We start from the raw sequence: 22756 nt of genomic DNA on the forward strand, positions 1-22756 counted from the left end.
GGGGTTTTGTACTAGAGGTCGATCGATTAATTGGTTTTGCACTGAGAGTTGATTGCTGGAACTATCAGCCATCAGACGATATTCCTGATCACCTGATCATCATCATCATCTCTTCTGCTTATGTTCTATATGGTGGTTTTACAGCCTGGATACATTCATTAGGTAACACAAAGTTTTTTGTATTAATATATTAACATCAGGTGAGTTTCTGTTACCAGCGTGACACTAAAACAGGTAGCAATAATGGCTAATCTTTACTCTAGTTAAAAAGTATAGTCAGTACTTTAAAACCTGAGTGTCTGTACTTCTACTAGAGTGAAGGACGTGTGTATTTTGCCACGTCTGCTCTGTCGTACGGTTGTATCCCCGGAGACCTGCTTTAAATGAAGTGTATGAGCTTTATGTTCATACTTCAACTTGAGCAAGCGGATGCAAATTGCTCTTTAAAACTCTAAACAGATTCTAAAAAGGGGGAAAGGAAAATAAAAATCATTAGATATTGTGACAATTTGTCAGCCGCCTCGGCTTAACGAGTCTTGCCTACACGAGTGGTGTGAAGTCATCCCGCAAAATAATTCAATTCCGAGCTGACAGTTATGAATGAACGCCATCAGAGTTAACCATCAAGCAAAAGACTGCGGCGCATTACGCATTCGTGCTTTGTAGGGAGGAAATGGGAGTGTGTGTGTGTGTGTGTGTGTGTGTGTGTGTGAAGGAAGATTAGGCTGAGATAATTTTTCTTTGCATTATCGCAGCCACTCTGTGATATCTCCCCTCTGGCTATCGCTCATCTCTTAATACAAAAGCATGACCTTGAGGACGTCCGTGTTCTTGCGCTTTATCTAGTCCCCTCACACTTGCTCCTCGTTTCCCTTCGCTTTGAATGTTTTTCACGCGCATCTTCCTCTCGTCCTTTAGACGGACACTACTGAGGAAACGAGCGGTGATTTATGGACTTGGTTTATAGAAATGTCAAGCAGGACGTCCGTTTTTTTTTTTTTTCTTGACGTTACCATGCTAAACTAGCTAACAGGCTGTTAACTGGTGTTGCACGTCGCAAAAATATTTGCCTCCCATGATATCTAGTGCAGGGTAGTTATAGCATAGTGTGGCAAAGCTTTACGGTATTTTGGAACGGCATGTTGGACCAGCTGTTCTGTCCTTCAGCGCTGGCTAAGCCCCGCCTCCTGTAGAACTAATTAGCTATAAATATTACGCATATTTATTCGCTCTGTATCGTCTTCTTTTGGCTTTTGTCTGGATATCACTCTGTCCTCTACATCCACCCCTTTCAAATCGACCCCCTGAATGTCTTCCCTCACCTCGTCCATTAACCTCCTCCTTGGTGTCTCCATCCTTAGCATTCCTCTACCTAATATACCCTAAGTCCCTCCTCTGCACATGGCTAAAAGTTTGTGGAAACCTGAACATAAGGTTGGTGCTTCATGAACCCCTCATATCACATTTAGTCCCCATTTGCTATTAGAATAACCTCCTTTTTTCTGGGAAGATGTTCCACTATATTTTATATATACTCAAAGTCAGGGAGTGATGCAGGTGCAGTGAGGAGACCAGGAGACCAAGAGACCAGGGGGTACAGTCAGTGTTCACATTCATTCCAAAGGTGTTCAGGTCAGAGCTTTATAGCAGACCTGCAATAAATTACTTTTCTCCAATAACTCAATGAAAATCTGCTTTACATGAGTCGGAGCATGGGTTGGAGTGGAAGATCTCTTGCTACAGAGCTCTATTAAACACCTTTGAGATGAATGTGAACGCTGACTGCACCCCAGGCCTCCTCACCTCACCCCCATCACTACCTGAACACCCTTATGGCTGAATGAATCTCACAAAAAATCTCATAAAATCTAGTGGAACATCTTCCCAGGAGAGTGGAGGTTATTTTAAATGAGGGCTGAATAAGCTCCTGAGCTTGTGGATTTGTTTAGTGAGAACACAGCAGGACTAGAATCTATATATATATATATGCAAAGCACATTATGGGTAGAACGTGACACTTTTTGGGCGCATTAATTATTGTTTGTGTTCAAAAGTGAAACAATTATTTGAAGGGCTTGACTCTTCGAGGGAAAGCCAATTCCAGCCCAGATTGCTTTGCTAATTGCGTTTATTCGCGCCGCTCTTTTTTCCCCCCTCTGTAATTGCTTGTATTCTTTTTTCGCCATCAACCGGCCTTTATTTTCACAGCTGGTCATGCATTAACGCGCGGCCGCGATCCAATGCGTTGCGTGAGTACGCGGCGTATACCGGCAGGTGAAACTTGATAATGAACGATTAGTCGAGGAAGCAGAGGAAGTCGGGTCGGTGCAACGGGGGGAGGAAGCTGCTATAATTTCCACGCCGGCGCCACGGGGCATGGGAGGCATAATTGAAGTGAAGACTGAAGCGCAGACAGAAAGACAGAACTGAACTCTTGCTGTCGCTCACATAGGGGGAAGCGTCAACCTAATTACGGCTGGGAAGACAAGAAAAAGACAGGCAGAAGTCACTCCAATTAAAGAGCTCCTGATATCTTTTAATACTCCTGATAGGGAAAATGTTAAAGCGGCTCACGTGCGCCAGTCGTGGGATTTGAACTCACAGATGTCCGCAATCATAGTCCATAGAAACCAGGGCTGGTTTTTAATTAGCAGTGGAAGGCCATTAGGGCCAGCAAGGTCTTCAGTGCTGGTCTAAAGACTACCAGAATCACTGATAATTTATTTTCTGTTCACGAATATGTTGTAAGTTATTCTATATCTATTCTCTTCGTTTTTTTGGCTCAAATTGTAATTGAAACTGAGTGTAATTTTAGGTAAGAGATTCTATCCAATCGGATTTCAGCCGTCACGTCAAGTCACGTGTTGCCGGTGTCAAATCATAGCTTCAAATCCATGTTGCTCGAAGGCTGTTGCTTTAACCAGTTCAGATTTTCAAGCCTCTAGCAGGCGTCCAATCATGTCAGGATTTTCATGTCAGAGCTCACAAACCTGCATCTGTAGCAAACTGCGCAGGCTCAGATATATTCATGTGAATTTGATAGCTGTTTTTGAATTTCACAATCCTGAAAGACGAGAAAAAAAACTGATTTGGCCGCACGTTTGCTAGAAATGCTAGACACTTGTCAGTTGTTAAGCTTTTTCATGAACCATTTACACTTTTGCCTTTTTCTTCCTGTACAATTTGCACAAAAACACACAATTTGCCTTCGTTTCATATTCGCATTTAAATTATAATGCGGTCAATGTCGATGATTCTGCTACAGCTGAGGTATGCAGGCGGTGCAGTTGTGGCTACAGTGAAAGGAAACTTGTTGATTTGTGTTCATCGGGTTTTCTTGCTTCAGTGATGAAACCATACTGTTGCTCACAGAACATAACTTTTCTAATATAATAATGCAAAAAAAAAATGTGAGTTTATCAGGTACTACACTATATGGATGAAAAGTATTGGGACATCGTATGTGGCGCCAAAATCTTTTATGTTACATTCTTGAGAAACATAAATGTCAGCTGAGGTAAAAAAAAAAAAAAAAAAAACTACCTCCTGTTTTTTTTTTCTTCTCAGCCTGATTGTGAATGAACATGCAGACGAGGGACGGCACGGCTCCAAATATGTGAAATGAAAATGAAAATGCAAATCTCTTCACGCCTGTCTCTGCGAAGCGGATAAGCTTTTACATTTCATCCATCACAAATCAAATCAGAATGATTCCTCATATAAAAAAAAGAAAAGAAACGTCCCTATTCGAACCGTTGCTCAAAACCCTGTTTGTACAAACAGCTGTTCTGGGGCCAGACCCAACAAGATCTTCTTATCTGGAAAAGAAGAAATGTTTAAGGAACTCTTTATTGTATGATGTGAATAGCAGACCAGCACAGATTTGAATGTGTGACTGATGAGTCGTGTGATATACGGATCACGTGAAGCCTGACATGACATGACATGTTTTGCAAAGTGGGCGGAGCTTACACTTTCATCTGATGCAGAGGTCCAGAGTGACTAAAAAATACAAATATATTAAAAAATTATAAATAAATATAAATAAATATAAATGTTATCTATCTATCTATCTATCTATCTATCTATCTATCTATCTATCTATCTATCTATCTATCTATCTATCTATCTATCTATCTATCATCATCTTATTTAGGTCAATAAAAAAAAACCATTGTTTTTATTTGTATTAATTCATTTAAATAAATTTGATTTATTAATTAAAAACTTATGGATTTTATTTATTTTGTAATTTGGAATGAATTGTAATCATTTTTCTTTATTTATTTATTCACGTATTTATTCGTATTAATTAGTAAATTCATCCGATTTTATTTCGTTTATTTCATGAATCTTTCAAATGTAAATGTATTTATTTTATTTTTATTAATTAATTGGGAATTTATTTATTTAACAGATTATTTTTCTTTATTTAAATGTATTTAAATATGTTTAATTTATTAAGTTATTAATCTGTTAGTTTGTTTACTTATTGATTTATTTATTTTTAGTATTGGTGTGAGGAAAAGTAAAAAAAAAGGCACTGGAACAGTAAACAATCTGCTGGAGCAGCTTCTTACATTTACATCTGTAGATTACGTTTTGTTTTTTGAACAAAGGAAACTTGGAAAGCGTTAGTTTAATTGTTTAAGGAAGAAGAGGGTCTTCACCCGTCGCTTGAGGATAGCCAGGGTCTCCTCTGTTCGGACATCTAGGAGAAGTTCATTCCACCAATCGGTGCCAGAACAGAGAAGAGATTTGAAGTATACTTACCTTTCATTCTGAGAGAAGGTGGTACCAGTGGAGCAGTGCTGGAGGATCTCAGACAGCGTGGTGCAGTGCGAGGTGTGATGAGGTCTCTGAGGTAAGATGGTGCTGGTCCATTTTTGGCCTTGTGGGCAAGCATCAGTGTTTTGAATCTGATTCGTAGCAGCAGTGGGGTGGTGTTGGAGAACTTGGGCAGGTTGAACACAAGTCATGCAGCTGCGTTTTGGATCATTTGGACGAATTGCGTTCAGAGGTCGACCCGAGAGCAGAGAGCTGCAGTAGTCCAGTCTCGAAATGACAAGAGACTGAACAAGCACCACGGCAGCCTGTGTGGACAGAAATGGTCGAATCCTTCGAATGTTGTAGAGAAGAAATTGACAAGAACGAGCCACATTAGTGACATGTGAGGAGAAGGACAGTTGATTGTCCATAGTTACCCCGAGGTTATGAGCAGTGGCTGAAGGGGAGAGCAGAGAGTGATGGAGAGATATAAAAAGTTATTCGACCTGGAGATGAATCACCTGGGATTGAGCACAGGAGCTCATTAGCATATTAGGCCACACCCACTCATTAGCCAGAGCTGATTTTTTTATTTCCTGGTTGCGCAAATAAATATACCCTATGGTAACACTTTACACGTGGACTTGTGTAGCAGACGCTACATATAAACAGACGAGGAAACAAAACTATATGGCAACGTTTTCTTTGATTAACAAACAAATAAATACATTCATCCCGAAACAATGACAGAATAAGCACAAATCCTTTTATGTTTGTTTGCACGAGATTTACAAAAGGAGTCTCCAGTGTCATGAAGTGAATGAAAAAGAATGAAAAAAAAGAAAAAAGAAGAACAGATGAGGCATTTGGTGGTGCTTAAGGTGGAAGTGTGTGTGTGTGTGTGAGAGAGTGTGTGATGCATCATCAGAGCTCTGTAGCAATCCTGAATCAGACGTATGATAGAGTAAGATCTGCTGTGTGTTTTATGGACATGATGCTGGATGTTACATCAGGAACCTAAACTGAACATCTTGTAAAGGTGGACCGCTGTCAGTTTCTCCAACGAGCAAGTGACTTCTCTGTGGCTGTGAGTGGCAACAACCTTAATTATTTACACATGCACACAAACACACACACACACACACAGTGGCTGCATGGGTGTGTGTGTCTGTTACTGTGTGTGTCTGTCTCTAAATCTATGTGTGTGCATCGATATGTCTGTGACTGTGTGTATATATCTGTGTCTTTGTGTGTATCTGTCTGTCTGGTCTGTGTGTGTATGTGTGTGTCTGCATGTGTGTGTGAGCTTTGTGTGTAAGTGTGGGTGTCTGTCTGTGTGTGTGCCTGTGTGTATATCTGTGTCTGAGTCTGTAAGTGTTTGAGTGTGTGTGTGTGTGTGTGTGTGTGTGTGTGTGTGTGTGTGTGTGTGTGTGTGTGTGTGTGTGTGTGTGCATCTGTCTGGTCTGTGTGTGTATACGTGTGTGTATCTGTCTCTAAATCTGTCTATGTGTGTATCTGTCTGTCTGGTTTGTGTGTGTCTGTGTGTACGACTGTGACTGTCTATGTGTGTATCTGTCTCTAAATCTGTGTGTGTGTGTGTGTGTGTGTGTGTGTGCGTGTAAATGTGTCTGTAAGTGTCTGTCTGTGTGTATATCTGTACGTCTCTGAGTCTGTGTGTGTGCATCTGTGTGGTCTGTGTGTATGAGTGTGTGTATCTGTCTCTAAATCTGTCTATGTGTGTCTGTGTGGGCGTGTAAAGTGTGTGTGACTGTCTCTAAATCTGTATATGTTTATGTCTGTGTGTATCTGTCTGTCTGGTCTGTACGTTTGTGTGTGTTTGTACAAAATACAACTGGGGGTGAACATCATAAAGCCACCAATACGTGTGTGTTTATTTATTTATTTTTCTCTCACTTGTTTTTGGCCGGCTTTGACCTCAATTCCGCTGAGGTCGTTTGCTTATCAAGGGCGCGGCTCGGAACTCGGCGGGTTCGAGTGTGTTTTCATTGTGAACGAGGAAATTCAATTAGAGGTGGGAACAGACGGAGGAGTGTCCCGGTGCTGAAGCGTGTGTGTGTGTGTGTGTGTGTGGGGGGGGGGGTTTAGTGTTTAGTTTAGTGTTGAGCGTGATCAGGATTAGAGGTTGAGAGACTGACTGGTTTAGAGCACACACTCATCTGTCACTGGGCTCGGGGGGGTCAGGACTCAAGAAGCTTCGCTCAAACCCCACCACCAGAAAAGCGTTTTTATGATGCTATTTTCCCTTTGGATTGGTTTTGCTCGTTCTCTCCCCGTCGCTGTAATGAAGCACTGCACTCCAGCACACTTGACCTTATCCGTAACGAGCGCCATCACCTGCATTATCCTGCATTATCCTCCCAAAGGTGCTAATGATGTTTATCATTAGCGTTCTGATTTCCACATGTAAACACAACAAGTCCATTTAAAATGCATTAACGAAACCGACGCGACCCGAATACGCTCGGCGAACAGGGACGATCCGATTTGGCTACTGCGTTTCATCCCGGGTCACGCGTCTACCAATCGCACACTCCTGAGGGGTCACGTGACAGAGAGGATAACGACATCATTAAACCCATTTCCTCGCCCAGGTTCCAGTTTGGGTGTGAAGTCTTTTACCTGCTGTACTCTGATTGAAAAATGAAAGGCTTTGTGTACAGGTTTGGGTTCCTGATACGATTGTGTGAATCCGAGTTTGTGGTAACAGTTTGGAATAATCATTTAATGAGAGATTAACATGGTCGGACAGATCGAGTGCTATTACGCTCAGAGTGACTAAACTAAAGCACGACTGAAGGTCACAGGTTCACTGTGACACCAGTCTGTCGATTGATTATTTTTTTTGCCTACATCTAAAGAGCATCGACGCCTCGGATTTCCGACGCGTGTCGCATTTATCCGTTCGCACTTTCGCTCTTTAATGGTCCCTCGGCACCCGTGGGGTTTGGAATCGGTGTGATATAAGATCTCCGTGTGTCCGCCAGACTGAAGTGAAGTCTCAGACGCACAGGTGTTTTTGTAGCTTATCCTGGCTGCCAAGGCGCTAATTTGCTCAAATGTTGTTGTTTTTTTTTTTTTAAGCGTAGCCAGAGTTTGTGCTCTGTCACGCTAGGCAAAGGAAACCGCTCTTTTTCCCCCCCTTGTGTCCGTTTAACCTCGAAAGAGAAGCCGCCAATTACCAAATATGCTAATTGTATAACGCTAGCTGTGGATGGCTGCGTTTCTCTCCGTCTAATAGGCGAGATGATTTCAGCGCTACGGTACCTCTGGGAGAACTGGGCAAGGCAAATTAAATCCTGCTAATTATTCCCAAGCACCTCTGCTAGTCACGTTAGCATTCTGTGCATGCGCGAGCTTCGCATACACGGTACTTTCAAAAGTATTGGGACACCTGACTCTTCCAGTTACATGAGGTTCTTTCCCAGATGTTTGTTTACAGAGACCCACAATTGTATAAGACGTCTTTGTATCCTCACACGAAAATCTCACACAAATCTCCACAAAATCCAGTGAACCTTATTTTAACAGCAAATGAAGACTAAAGGTGGAATGAGATGTTGAAAAACACGCACAAATCTACATTTTACTTTCTATAACATTCCTAAGCTCGACTCCTTTGAGCTGGGAGCGAGCGAGCATTCGCTAACATGTCCCTCTTTAAAATGCGCCTCGGGTAATAAATTAGCGACGCTACAGGTACGTGCTAAAGGTGTCCATCTGCTAGTAGACAGTAACGTCGATTTGAAGAATGTGATTCCGCACTGCTCTTTTGCTCAACACCTTCATCTCGGTGGGAAACGAGGCGGCTATGGGAACTCAATTAGCATGTAGTCGGGGCGTCCTAAAGAGAAAAAAAACGCCGTTTGAGAAGGTGCTGCTCTAGCTGGGTAAAATGAAGAGCAATCACTGTTACCATGGTTACCGAATTCATTTTTTTTTCCTGATTTCAACACGCCGACAAACCTTTTTCGCCCCGAAACATTCCGATTTTGAATGTTTATAACGAGAACGAGAAGTTTTTATGTCTTAGATTTTCTACACGTTCTCCCTACAGATCGCTTCACCATGTGGGATACGAACGGTGAGTTTACACCCATCAAGCTCATCATATTTAATAACAAAAATAACAATATTTTAATATTAATAAAAAACTGAATAGTTATTATTATAATTAGTATTTAATAATAATCTATTAATATTATAATCATCATCATATTGTAATTTTTTTAATATAATTTTTTTATTATGATGATAAATACATTTATTATTAATACTATTACTAATTAAAACAGAAATGCATGAATATGATTAATAATAATAATAATAATAATAATAATAATAATAATAATAACCATCACCATTGTAATATTATTAGGATTTTGGTGATGATGATGATGATTAATGTTAATTTGATTCTGATGAGGAAGACGGTTATTGATATGACGTGCATTAATTCTACCACTACTGATGATAGTAATAATAAAAACGATGCTGAAGCAGTTGTGAGCGCTGCACCTGGCCGTGCTGCTGTTACAGAGCTGACGCGGTGTTTGCCCTGCAGAAGAACGCTAGCACAGATAAAAGGTACGCAATATTCCCGAAACGTCAGCTCTCCGCTGTCACAACAGCGTTTTATCCAAAGCCGTCAGCACCTCGGCGGCGTGACGGCGACGGCTCACGTGCCAAAGGATCACACTCCGGTGCTGTGCACGTGGCCTCGACCCGTTCGCTTCATCCGTCAATCAGATCTCTCAGCAGACTGTTACACGAGCTCGTCCTCAGAGCTGCACCACTCGACTATTTATAAGCCGAGGTGCTGATGAGGAGGACCTGCGAAAAACAGCTCACCTGATATGTGATAAATAGCCGAGCCACCTGGTAAAGACCTGCATGCTAATTAAAGAGCTAAGAAAAGAGTTTTAGGGGAAAAAAAAAAAAAAAAAAACAGAGACTGCATGCTGGGTCTGGGGTTATAGGATCAAAATATGAGTTTCTGGAGTGCGAGAGAGAGAGAGAAAGAGAGAGAGAGAGAGAGAGAGAGAGAGAGAGAGAGAGAGAGAGAGAGAGAGAGAGAGAGAGAGGCAAAGCAAGATGGCGAGACAGAGAGCAGGACAGATAGAAAGAGATAGAGCAGGAGAGACAAAAGTGAGAGAGACAAGAGTGAGATAAACAGACAGAGAGAAACAGAGATAGAGAGAGATAGAGCATGAGAGCCAGAAACAAAGATAGAGAGACAGAGATAGAGTGAGATAAGGCCACACAAAAAGATAGGAAAATAAAAGACACACATGTAGATAGATAGATAGATAGATAGATAGATAGATAGATAGATAGATAGATAGATAGATAGATAGATAGATAGATAGATAGACAGACAGACAGACAGACAGACAGACAGACAGACAGACAGACAGACAGACTTTACAAGCTGCATCAGTACACGCCGCAGGAGCCGCTGCAACCTAATAGGCTCTAATAAATAAATAAATAAATGCAGGGGGAATCTCGATCACACCCCCACCGTGGGTCCGGATGCATTTCCACACAACGACTCGGGCGAAATGCTCAGCCAGGAGTAATCAGTTCCCGGCTGTAAGCTGTGGGACGGGAATGGAAATGGATTTCTGTGTGGGCCGCGGACGCCGAGGCCGAGAGAAACGAGACGCTGTCGATCGGCTGCTGTTATGAAAAAACAAACAAAAAAACAAAAACAAAACAGAAATGTTTTCAGTAATAGCAGACAGCCCGCTATAGAGCGGGGTGTGAATCATCACAAATCGAGGGCTGATGGTCTTGAGAAATGATGCGGGGATGCTAATCTGACCGCGTGGGGGGAATCGGGCCGTGTTTGGAGTCAAACGTAAATCGAGCGCAGACACTCGGTGAGTCAGCGGCGTTAAAAAACCCAAGTTTGGAACGTGGATAGATTGAGAAAATCTATCCAGGATCTGCAGGAAGATTACAAAAAGGGTGTGGGGTCCTGGGAAAAACTTCCTGGGGGAAGTAAAAGAATGTTACACCAGGACTCGCTCGAGGAAGCTATTAAGCCGTTACGCTTAATGGTATTGACAGTAAATTGCGTAAAAATTCTAATGTTACTTTTTGCGAAGTCGCTGAAATCGTTCGTTTAATGATCATCTGTCCCGAACAAAAGTATTGACGCACCTGACATTTCCGGCCGGACGTGGTTCTCCACAAAGCTGGGGGTACGCAACTGTACAGGACGTCTTTGACTGCGAATTACCTTCACTTGAACTAGGAGACCCAAACCTGTTCCTTTGAAGATCATGAAGATCTAATTTCCATGGGTCAGAGTGGAAGATCTCCCTGTTGAACATCCTTGGGGTGAATGTAAACTCTGAATGCACCCCAGGCCTCCCCCTTGTGGCTAAATGAATATTACACAAATCTCCACAAAATCTAGTGGAAAATCTTTCCAGAAGTGTAGAGGTTCTTCTAACAGCAAATAAGAACTAAATGTGGCATTAAATGTTTAAGAACGCCAAATGTATGCTCAGGTGTCCACAATTTTTTTTCTCCATATAGTGCAATCCACTCAAAACTTGCTGAGAAAAATCAGGCGTCCCAATACTTTTGTCAGCTGAAGGAATCGATACATTTCCTGAAAGTGTGTAAATGCTCTAAACCTTGAACCCTAGTGACGAAGACTTAGTGTTCCTCCTGCTTCAACCTCCATCATGCTTTGTTATCATATAGTTATCAATAGAACATATTTGAGTTGATTTAATAAACACTGGTTTTTTTTTTTTTTTTTATTCTGGGCTTTATTTATTTATTTGTTTAGTTTGTTCGTCTTCCCCCGCATCTGATCTCTCCCGTGCGATTGGAGAGATTGTCTCGAGGGCATCTCGGAAAAGCGCTTTCTCCTCCTCCTTCTTCTCCTCCTCGCAACCGCGCTCACCTCGTGCATGACAGCGCGCCGCGTGCTCTGGAACGTGCGCGAAACGAAAGATACCGTGCGTTATTGTTTATTCGAATCCATTACAAGCAAGACAAGCGATAATCGTGAAAACTAGCTGCGAGGAAAAGCACAAAAATTTGTGGACACCTGAGCAGTAGATTGGATATAGGATGCCGCTCGAGGTCTTCCAGTTCAAACTATGTAAAGCAGATCTTCACGGAGCTGGCTTTGTGCACAGGAACATTGTGATGCAGGTTTGGGTCTCCTAGTTCCTAGAGAAAATGTCCTACTTCCTGTATCCAATGACGTCCTTTCCAGTTGTGTGCCTCCAACTTTCTGGGAAATGTTTTCTGAAGAAACACATATAGCTGTAATAGTCAAGTGTCCCAATACTTTTGCTCACCCTGTTCTTGCTCGTTATCGCTCCTATAGATAGACGTTTATTCCATTTCCTGGAATTTATGGACAGTTTCAGCGATTTGTAACCATTAAAATATATTTTTTTTGTTTCTATGTAACATGAGAGATTTCGTGTGTGAAAAAAAACTGGCATTAAAGAAATGAGTCCATGTTGAAATGTTCAGGAAAGTGTTTTTGGTTTTGTCTGTAAATATAAATGGATAAAAAAAATAATAAAAACCCTGATGTGTTGAAAACTGTAATAAAAATAAATTAGTTGATAAAAAGAAAAAGAAAAAAAACCCCGCTATGTTTTTTAAGGATCTGCTGCTATAAAAAAATCAGGGGAAAAAATACAACTATCACATCATAACCCTTCAGCACGTTCGGCTCTGCTGCAAAAATTCAGCTTCAAACGTCGGGCATCTGGATTTCTCTCGCGATCGACCTTGCCAGCTGTTTTCCGTGGCCTCGTCCCCAGTTCAGGTCCACGTCTCCTCACGCAGGCCGGATGAAATCCGATGCCCATTACTGTGAACGCAGCTAATAACGCCTTATCAATTAGCCTCGTCACTATTGATCGATGCATAGCAGGTGCTAGCGCCCATTATGGCTCATTTAGGACCCAACCGTCCCTCGCTCAGTCTCCGGTTTCCTCCTGTTCATTAGAGTGCGGCCTTTAGTCACATCCGTCTTGAATGGCGGCTCGAACGTCCTCCGATGGCTCATTAAATATCATGTTAAAACCCAGTCTGGATGTTCTGCTCGCATTTCAGACGCTCTAACGTTTCATGTCACCGTCTCGGAAAATGGTTCAAATTGAACCTTGTCCAAAAAACAAAACAAAAGAGAAGCGAAACAGTCGGTTTGCTCCACCTACAGTATGTCTGTTTTTTTTCGCGCTTTGTCTTTATTTGCTCATCTTGTGAGCGGTTAAGCTGAAATGATTTAGGCTCCAGCATGCTGAGAGTGACAATACATCCGAGAAGTGAAAATTATTCTTCAGCAACTCGGCCTCGGTTTCCCCCCGATGCCCCTCTGTGAGTCAAGAGGACCTGAATACTTTTCTTTTTTCCCTCCGAGAAAAGAAAGTCTTTAAGCTATAAAGACTTCGCCTGGCCTGATCTTAGCGCCTGCTAATGAGTGTCAACTTGAGAAAACGTAATGCTAATTACTGATATGAAAGTGTGGAAAACATATGGGGATGTAATAATAGACGGGTTGTAGATTCGCGTTTTTATACATTTTTTGTCAGAAAATCTTGCCGAATATATTTATGTATATAATTGGAGTTCATAAAATGCCCAATATATCCGATATCAAAACTAAACAATAAGTAATTGATCATGCAGGATGGGCCGTCCTGGTCACTTCTCGATCCGTACCAGAAATACGATTTGTTTTGCGTAAATGCGTCTACTTCCTGTCTGAAGTATGTCGAAACAATTTACGGCATTCATAATACTATTAACACTACCTGATCCGTACCGCAACTAGTTATTTATTAGTGATTCTCTTGATATCAATAAAATTTTTTGGGTCAAATAATCAATTAAATTATATTGAAACAATCGAATAAATGGATTAAATTGGCACAAATGAAACTGATTCAATAAAACTATATAAATAGAACAATTGTATTCATTTTAATTTTAATTTATGAAAATAGTTTACATTCGTTAGACCCCATTTGGAAAAACGAGTGTTTAAGAAAGTGCTTTTTGCATTAAATATTTAATTTTCTAAAGATATATTGTACTTACCAGGTGGTATAAAAAACTAATGGTACTAATTGGTGCTATTCGGTCCGATTAGCGTTCCCACGTCTGCGATTTCATCATGTACAGCACACTTGAACAAAGACATAGATCAAACGTGAAATGCTGCAACGATTCGCTTCGAGGTGTTCCGAACGACACGCACTCTTCAAGAGCGGGAGAACATCACTGGAAGAGAACGAGAGATCAGCTCAGCCCCCCGGAAATGTCGAAACCATTCAGTAACTCGTGCATGATGATCGTCGGAGAACAATACACGTGATTTGGCTACAAAGGTATCACCATGAAGTGGATTATTTTGCTATAATACTCCACTTCTGTGTTTTTTCTCCTCTACCAGGCTTGTGGTTGGTAAATAGATGTGTCTTGTATGTGCTAACTTTTTAAATTCGGGTAAAGACCGTCCCCACCACTTGCTCGTTTGTTTCAAAATGTCAGTACAGAGAGCGCTGCCATGCCTTAAGGAAAACGTAACCTTCTGAGAGCTATGTTTTTCTTTTTTTTCTTTTTATCAGCAGTATAATACGAGGCTCAAATTGAGTCCAAACGTTCAAATTCGAAGCAAAGTCAATACTTAGTGCATGTTGCATTCTGCCCCAGAGGTGTTCAGGCCTTTAGGTCACTTGGTAGGGTGTTGGATTATGATGTGTACTGGAACTGCTCCAAGAAATCTTGCATTACACAGTTGAGGTGACCCAGATCAACATCTGCTGATGGCTATCAGCCAAAACATGCTACCTAGGAAGCCACTTTCTATTAGCACTTACACTATTTTTTTCCCACTTATTTCAATATACACTATGCAGTTTAATATATATTTATATATATGGTCTATGTGTATGTTTGGTGTGTGTGTGTAGACGTGTTGGAGAGCTGCTTATTTAAAAATTACAAATTTCTTTTGACTGCTGATCAAAGGAACAAAATGAACTAAATGAAAACAGTCACTGAAATGATCCGATCTTCCTATTACTAGTGTGTGCCTCTACTTTGTTTTCTCCACTTTTATTAATTAAATACGCATTGCTGGATATCGTCACATCTCCTACTCATTCCATAATTTATGAAGATTGGCAAGCTGTGAAAAATGAAATATTCCACCCTGATTTTGATCCTTTCCCCGTGTCAGTGAAGAACAAGTTGGATGAGTCGAGATTGTCCAAGAGTTAAGTCTCACTAGGAAAACACCCAACAGCCGTGTTTAATCAAAGAGGTTCGAGTTGAGATGGACTTAATTATACTGTTTGAGGACAGAGGATAGGACACGGGTAGCTCTCGCCAATTTCAGAGAATTGCCTATGAGTCCCTCTCCCTTGAGCTGGTCATTCATTATGTATGCTGCAGAGCAAAAATAATAATCTGGCATTAAAAGCCATTATAAATACACTCCGGCCCATGTCATTTTCTGTTATAGGCCAGCCCTACCTGCCTTTAAGAAAGGAAATGTGATGTGGCCCTTACAGAAAAAAGTTTGGGGACCCCTGTGTTAGACAAAGAATGGCCCAGCACCACCACTTGGTCAAGATTTGTTCGGAATCTGTAAGTAGCTATTTGACAACATCGTGAGCCTTAATTTTACAGTTACCCTCAATATATATGTAGGAAGGGGTACCTCAGTGGTTAAGATGTTGTATTTGAAGGTCATGATTCTAGTTTCCTGTTTCACCTGTTTCTTGTTTCGGCCTAATTCATTTGTGTAGCCACAGCAACATCTTTCCCATACACTTCTCAAGACTTGTGGAATCAATGCCAGCCAGTTTTGGCTGGTTTGTGGTGGCCTGACGCCTTTTAAAAAAACATCTGTGTCTCCCACACGATAATTAAACCCAACGGTGCTACTCATCGGAGATTTTGCAGCAGAACTGGATCTTTTTTAGATCTAGATACTGTGTTGAAAGTAGACCAATGTAGCTTGGTAGCGATCAGACAGACTGATAAATATACAGCAGACCAGGAGGGAAAGTGAGGAGATTTCTGCTCAGTGAGAATGCCCTTGATTTCTTTGCCATGCTGATGAAAGTGGCCTTTAAGAGAATCTACCCTTTTTGTCACAGCAGACCTGTTCACTTTACTCATTAGAATGGCAAACAGTTTTGCTCACTGCAATGTGCAAAACAAACCGAACAGAACACTTATTAACCAAACAGCTTCACAGAATTGAAAAAAAAAGGACTTGCATCCGATATAATCGGGAATATAAGACCTTTCTTTTCGGTCCATCTGGATTTGTCGTGTAAAAGCCTTGTTTCTGATGCTTTACGTTTGATAATCGATGAGCACCACTTCTTATAGAGCTTGTGAGAACATTCAGATCACACTCCAGAAACATGCTCCTGGACCATCTGGATCTTTACTAATTCTCTGGTTGGAATCAATTACTTGATGATGAGCAATTGTTCCTACCCCATCCAAATCCTCTGGAAAGCCATCCTAAGGCCTGAAAGATTACGTTCCCATCTGGATCCTCTTCCTACAATTTTAAGGGCCCACGCAATCCTGTTTCATCCCTGATTGGACCTCTGTCCCAAAAGCTTGTTCTACATATGAATCCATTCATATCTTGATAGATTGTGCTGAAAAGTACCTTGATGCTATGCACAGTCCATAAGAAGTACGGTCTAGTTTAAATGCTTCTATCACAACCCCATCTGGTTCCTAGAACTGCCATCCCAAGGTCAACTCGCTCTTGCCTTATCTAGTTCCTTATCCTTTCATCTTAAAGCTGACAAGACTCTGCCCCATATAGTTCCTAGTCAAGTTCCTGCCAATTTTAGCTCCTTCTCCTGCCACCCTGAGGTCAGTAAACTCCTGCCCCATGTAGTTCCTACTCCTACCATCCTCAGGTCAACTAGCTCCTGCCCCATCAATTTCTTTCTCATATAATCCTGAAATCAACTAGCTCCTGCCCCATCTAATTCCTAGTCACGATCCTGCCTATTTTAGTTACTTCTCCTGCCATCCTGAGGTCCATAAGCTCCTGCCCCATGTTGTACCAACAGTATGCCCACCATCCTGAGGTCAACCATGGTTCACTAATAGTTAAGGTGCTGATGGCTGCAACGAGCTTGAAAACCATCTGTTCAGCTCTAAAGATAAAACTCTATTAATATAAAATAAGTATCTCTTTCCCGTTTCATTGAAGCATCCCGGCTCTGCGTGCGAGGATTAAAGAGAAACCCACCGATCTCTGGATGGGAGGAAAATGATTGTCATTAAGAAATTAAATGAAAGTCAAGAAAATCTGCTCTGCATAAAGTTAACTAATTTATTTGATAAATGCAGCACACTTTGATTTTGAATTAAAAAGTATGAACAAAAAAAAAAATAAAAAAATTCACGCCTGAAAACCCGAACAAATGAATCTAAATTAAGCGGTGCAAAGCGAATGTGGAATCTCTAATTAGCAGATAAGATCTTAGACAACATTCAATTAGAACCTGCATTTAATATTCATTAGTCTTTCTGAGGAACACACTCCACCATACTCCCTGTAAAGAGACGCTTATTCGGCTTGTTTGCGTTTTTTTTTTTCAGTTTTTTTAGACGCTATGCAAAGTGGCATGTTAGCTGAGCACGCACGGCGCTATACAAGCTCAAGACGTCCTCAGGTATGACAGATTGCAGAAGATCAGAGCAGCAACAGAGGGGGAAAAAAACACGGTAATGTTTGAAAGACACTCGAAACGATTTCGGCGCGCTAACATGACCGAGCGTAATGCGCGTAGGCCTCGGCAGAAGGAAAAGCATCTTGAAAACGCACACCTGAGGTGGCAGCCGGATGATGGGTAATTACACCTGGAGTGGAACGAGGGCCGTGCAGGCCTAATTCACGCAAATTTGCTGTCAGCATCGATTCCTCTCTGGGTGGATATGTCTTCATTGCGGCCTTGTCTCGAGATTATCTCATCATCCTATCGAGTAGAACGTACGCACCGCACAAACAACATCCCTAGGATGTGCCCAGACTGAGAGATGGAGAGATTCTAACGAGAAGTGATAAGCTGCGTGGGGAGAATGGATATCGGGAAATTATTTCACGTACATTACAACATCACTGACTACCTGAGGTGCTGCAGGTGAAAATGCGGAAACAACTTGCCAATACCAGCATGTTTAATGCGAAACAAACCCAAGGAGATCAGACTGCCAGGGGCGCTTGCTGTCTCTGGTTTCTGCTCTGACCTCTCCGACCTTCCCGAGAAGCCAGAGATTCCAAATAGCGGATGCAAGCGAGGCCATGCTCCCCCAGGGATGCTGTGTCTGCGGGCATTTCTAATCGTGAACGAAATCTTGTTGCACTAATTAGGCTCCTGTTAACTCGCTAAATACTGCGTGAGGAATTGACGTGGTCACGCTACGCTTTTCATTCCATCGGCTTCCATTCCAAGCTTGGGGCGAACATACTTCGGATTTCAGTTCCTGCTTCACACGAAGATGTGGGAGTCGTAGAAGAATGCTAAGAACTAGTTCCTGACTCATCTAGTTTCTTCTCTTGCCATCCTTAGTTCAACTAACTCCTGCCCCATCTACAGTAATTCCTTCTCCTGCCATCCTGATGTCAACTAACTCCTGCCCCATCTAGTTACTTCAACTTGCCATCCTGAGTTCAACTAACTCCTGCCCCATCTACAGTAATTCCTTCTCCTGCCATCCTGATGTCAACTAACTCCTGCCCCATCTAGTTACTTCAACTTGCCATCCTGAGTTCAACTAACTCCTGCCCCATCGACAGTAGTTCCTTCTCCTGCCATCCTGATGTCAACTAACGCCTGCCCCTTCTAGTTCGTTCTTCTGCCATCCTGAGGTCAACTAGCTCCTGCCCCATCTAATTACTTCAACTTGCCATCCTCAGTTCAACTAACTTCTGCCCCATCTACAGTAGTTCCTTCTCCTGCCATCCTGATGTCAACTAACTCCTGCTCAATCTAGTTCCTTCAACTTGCCATCACGAGGTCAACTAGGTCCTGCCCCATCGAATTCCTTTTATTGCCATCCTGAGGTCAAATAACTCCTGCCCCATCTAATACCTATCCAAAGTTCCTGCTTGTATCACGTAAACACGTGGGACGGATATAAAAACGCTAAGAATGCTAAGTTGATGTTTCCTTGATTCTTTGTGTTTAACACGTTGGCATGCTACTAATGTATAGAAATACTACTGTCTGAACCCCACTGACCCTCTGACCAATCAGAATCTTCTTCTTCTTTCGACTTCTCCCATTAGGGGTCACCACAGCGGATCATCCGTCTCCATACCCCCCTGTCCTCTACATCTGCCTCTTTTACCCCAACTACCTGCATGTCTTCCCTCACCACATCCATAAACCTCCTCCTTGGCCTTCCTCTTTTCCTCCCTCCTGGTGGCTCCATCCTCAGATCTTCTGCTATGTCCCTATTAAACACCTTACCTATCTCAGTACCTGACTTATTAACGCATGAATTTCACAAATCTTCAGAAAATCTAGTGGAACATCTTCTCAGAAGAGTGGAGGTTCTTCTAAAAGCAAATGGGGATTAAATGTGGAATGGGACTTTCAAAAGAATGTATGAGCATGTATGCTGAAGTGTCCACCTTTGTCTATATTGAAGAAGAAGATACTTGTCACATCTACAAGTATAAAATCTCTTTATCTTTAAAGTAGAACAACTGTTTTGACTGAATGTTGGTTAGTTTTGGGGTTTTGGGGAAAATGTTGTGTCTACAAATTACAGAAATAAACTTTATACATAACAACTACAATATAAACACGCAAATCTAACGTAAGAAGATTAAATAGTAAGTTTTAGTCGACTCCAGTGCTGGAGTCAGAGTACAGGGTCAACCATGATAAAGCGCCCCCTGGAGCACTGAGGGTTAAGAGCCTTGATCAAGGGCCTAACAGCAGCAGCCTGGCAATACTGGTCCTTCCGATCAGTAACCCAGAGCTTTAACCACTGAGCTCCCACCTCTCCATGTGTTCGGGAAATGGTTATACCTGATTGGTGTAAAAATTCCTTTCGCATTTGTACTGAGAATAAAAGCTCACTGATTAAAGCCACCAGCTTACGCATGCGACTCTTTCACTTCTCGCTAGTTTTTGAATAAGCTTAGTGCTGGACAAGGAGAGATACAATGCGACAACGAGAAGCTCCACTGCACCAATCTATGTAGTCATTATAAAGCCTGTTCTTCCCTGTTCTGCCCTCTGGCTTTCCCCAGCTAGAACAGCAGTAATGGTGTTTTTCGAGCCCGGGAAAGGAAAAACAAGCGAGAAACTTGAATTGCTGAGCACAGGATATTTTTTCCCTTTTTGTAGGGAAGGACACATTGGTTCGGACAGGTCCTGATGAAATTGTGTGGAAGGTTTATGGAGGCAAGTTTGTCTGTGTTAAATGTGTCTCATGGATAGGAGACACAACACAACCCAACACACAACAGGATAAAGTCATGATCATGAGCAAACAACTTTTGTAATGTCCAGATCATAAGAAAATTAAGTTGTGATCACGGGAAAACAGAAAAGAAAAAAATATGATATGGAAATGGCCTCTTAGGACTTTTGTAACAAACAAATCGAACCATGAACGAATCATGAACAAATCATGGTGGAATCATGGATGAATCATGAACAATTCATAGAGTAATCATAAATGTATCATGAACAAATCATGGAGGAATCATGGATGAATCATGAACAAATCATCGATGAATCATAGACGAATCATGGAAGAATCATGAAAGAATCATGAACGAATCATGGATGAATCATGGAAGAATCTTGGATGAATCATGGAAGAATCATGAACGAATCATGGAAGAATCATGGAAGAATCATGGATAAATCATGGAAGAATCATGAACAAATCATGGAAGAATCATGGACGAATCATGGAGGAATCATGGATGAATCATGAACGAATTATGGAGGAATCATGGACGAATCATGAATGAATCATGAACGAATCATGGAGGAATCAAGAACGAATCATGAACAACTCAATAAGATTATTAACTATTTCATACACAGCTTAAAGACACCTCATATTAGTTTTCGTTTCAAACCTAAAACCTCGATTATGTAAAAAAAAAAAAAAACACCTTCGCCATTAATTATTTCCTTATAACGTCGCTCCCTGTCATGTTTTATTGCAGAATGTCTTATTAAAGCTTCAACAGGAATTAAACTAAGTGATAATTCTGTCCCTTTCCGCTACAGCCGGTCGAGGATGGCGGGTTTTGCTAGCAAACAGCTGAAACTGCCTGGGGCTCGATGTCATTAGCAGCCAGTGGGATAGTTGCTGCATGCTTAATGAGATGTCCTCGTAAACATGACGGCTTTACGCTCCAAATTGTGTCCCTTTAACGACAAAAAAACTCGTCTGGCAGAAAGAGGAGCATAACTTGCTATTGACTAGACTATTCAAGCGAAAAACAAAACAAAGAAAAAAAAAACAGGAAGGACAGGAAAGGACAAGAGGCTCATCAGGAATGTTGTTAAATTAACACAGCACGGTGTGTTTGGGCGTAATAGACACGCATGATAAGTGACAGACTCATAAAACAAACAGTTTAATAGGTGCGTGGTAGAGACAGGTGACGGAGATGAGGGCCAGGTTTTTGGGGGCCATCACCCGTCTCTAACTATTAACCTCCTCATCGGAAAGCAGACAGATCCTTTATCTAGGTTTTTTGGACGTCAGCTCTACACGATCGGCTATTTTACTTTAAAACTGGAGGGGGTTTTGTTTTGTCATGGACACGATGGACGCCTTTCCACTTCACTCCACAGGAGCATCAGGAAAAGAAACCATCATCCCCTGTCCTCCACCATCATCCCCTGTCCAAATGTTGATGAGGCCAAGAGTGTGTGTGTGTGTGTGTGTGTGTGTGTGTGTGTGTGTGTGTGTGTGTGTGTGTGTGTGTGTGTGAGTGTAGGAAAGAGTATCTTCTCCGTGTCCAACATCTGATACAGATCCTGTACAAATACCGGTTCAGTGACCACCATGAAAGCAGCAGATATAAAAAGACAGATTTACCAAAAGTGGAAGGACTGTGTGATCACTGTATGACAGGTCACGCTGAGACAAAGATATACTTTCAGTTTCAGGGAAGATTGAGCCGCTTTCTAATGAGGTCAGTGTTGATTTTTCAGCTGTAATGTACAGAAATTGACTCTTTGGCGACTTTTCAATGCCTGCAAGCACGGATTTTCCTTACTCCAAATCCTATAACTGAGTTAAGCGTGCTAGTGAGTTAAAGCAAACTAGAGAAAGAAAGGACACTAGGGGAACAGAAAATTAAGCAGACTAGCACAGGAGGCAAGCAAACGCTAGAAAGCAGCCAGCAACAAAAAGCAGACGTGCAAGGGGAAAAAAGATTGTTGGAAAAAAGAAGTGAGGAAAAGAACGCTAGAAATTAGTGCAGGAAAGCGGACTAGCAAGGGTAAAACTAGAGACTGGGGAGAGAAAGAAAACTACCTAGGGAAAGACATGTTGATTAGCAAAAGAAAGAAAACTAGTAAGAAAACACAGACTAACAAGAGAAAGAAATCTAGCAGAGGAATGCTAGCTAGCAAAGAAAAGAAAACTAGTAAGAAAACAGACTAGCAGGGAAAGAAATCTAGCAGAGGAATGCTAGCTAGCAAAGAAAAAAAAACTAGTAAGAAAACACAGACTAGCAGGGAATGAATGTAGCAAAAGAAAGCAAACTGATTAGCGAGGGACGGAAGAACTAGTGAGAGGAAGCAAACAAATTTAAACTAGCAAGAGAAAAGAAAACTAGTAAGGGAACAAAGACTAGCAAGGGAAAGGAGAACTAGCGAGAGAACAGAAACTAGCGAGACTATCCTTTAGTAATACTTTAAATTCATAATTCTAACAAATTACTACA

At 41.6% G+C, this 22756-nt stretch overlaps 1 protein-coding gene across 12 annotated transcripts in view; it reads right to left on the reverse strand.

Moving 5' to 3' along the window:
* unc5a (unc-5 netrin receptor A) overlaps window positions 1-22756 on the reverse strand; it is a 205305-nt gene that overhangs the window by 74415 nt on the left and 108134 nt on the right. The window lies entirely within an intron of this gene.

The sequence above is a fragment of the Silurus aristotelis genome (assembly GCF_946808225.1).
Source record: "Silurus aristotelis genome assembly, chromosome: 17".
NCBI classification, from domain to species: Eukaryota; Metazoa; Chordata; class Actinopteri; order Siluriformes; family Siluridae; genus Silurus; species Silurus aristotelis.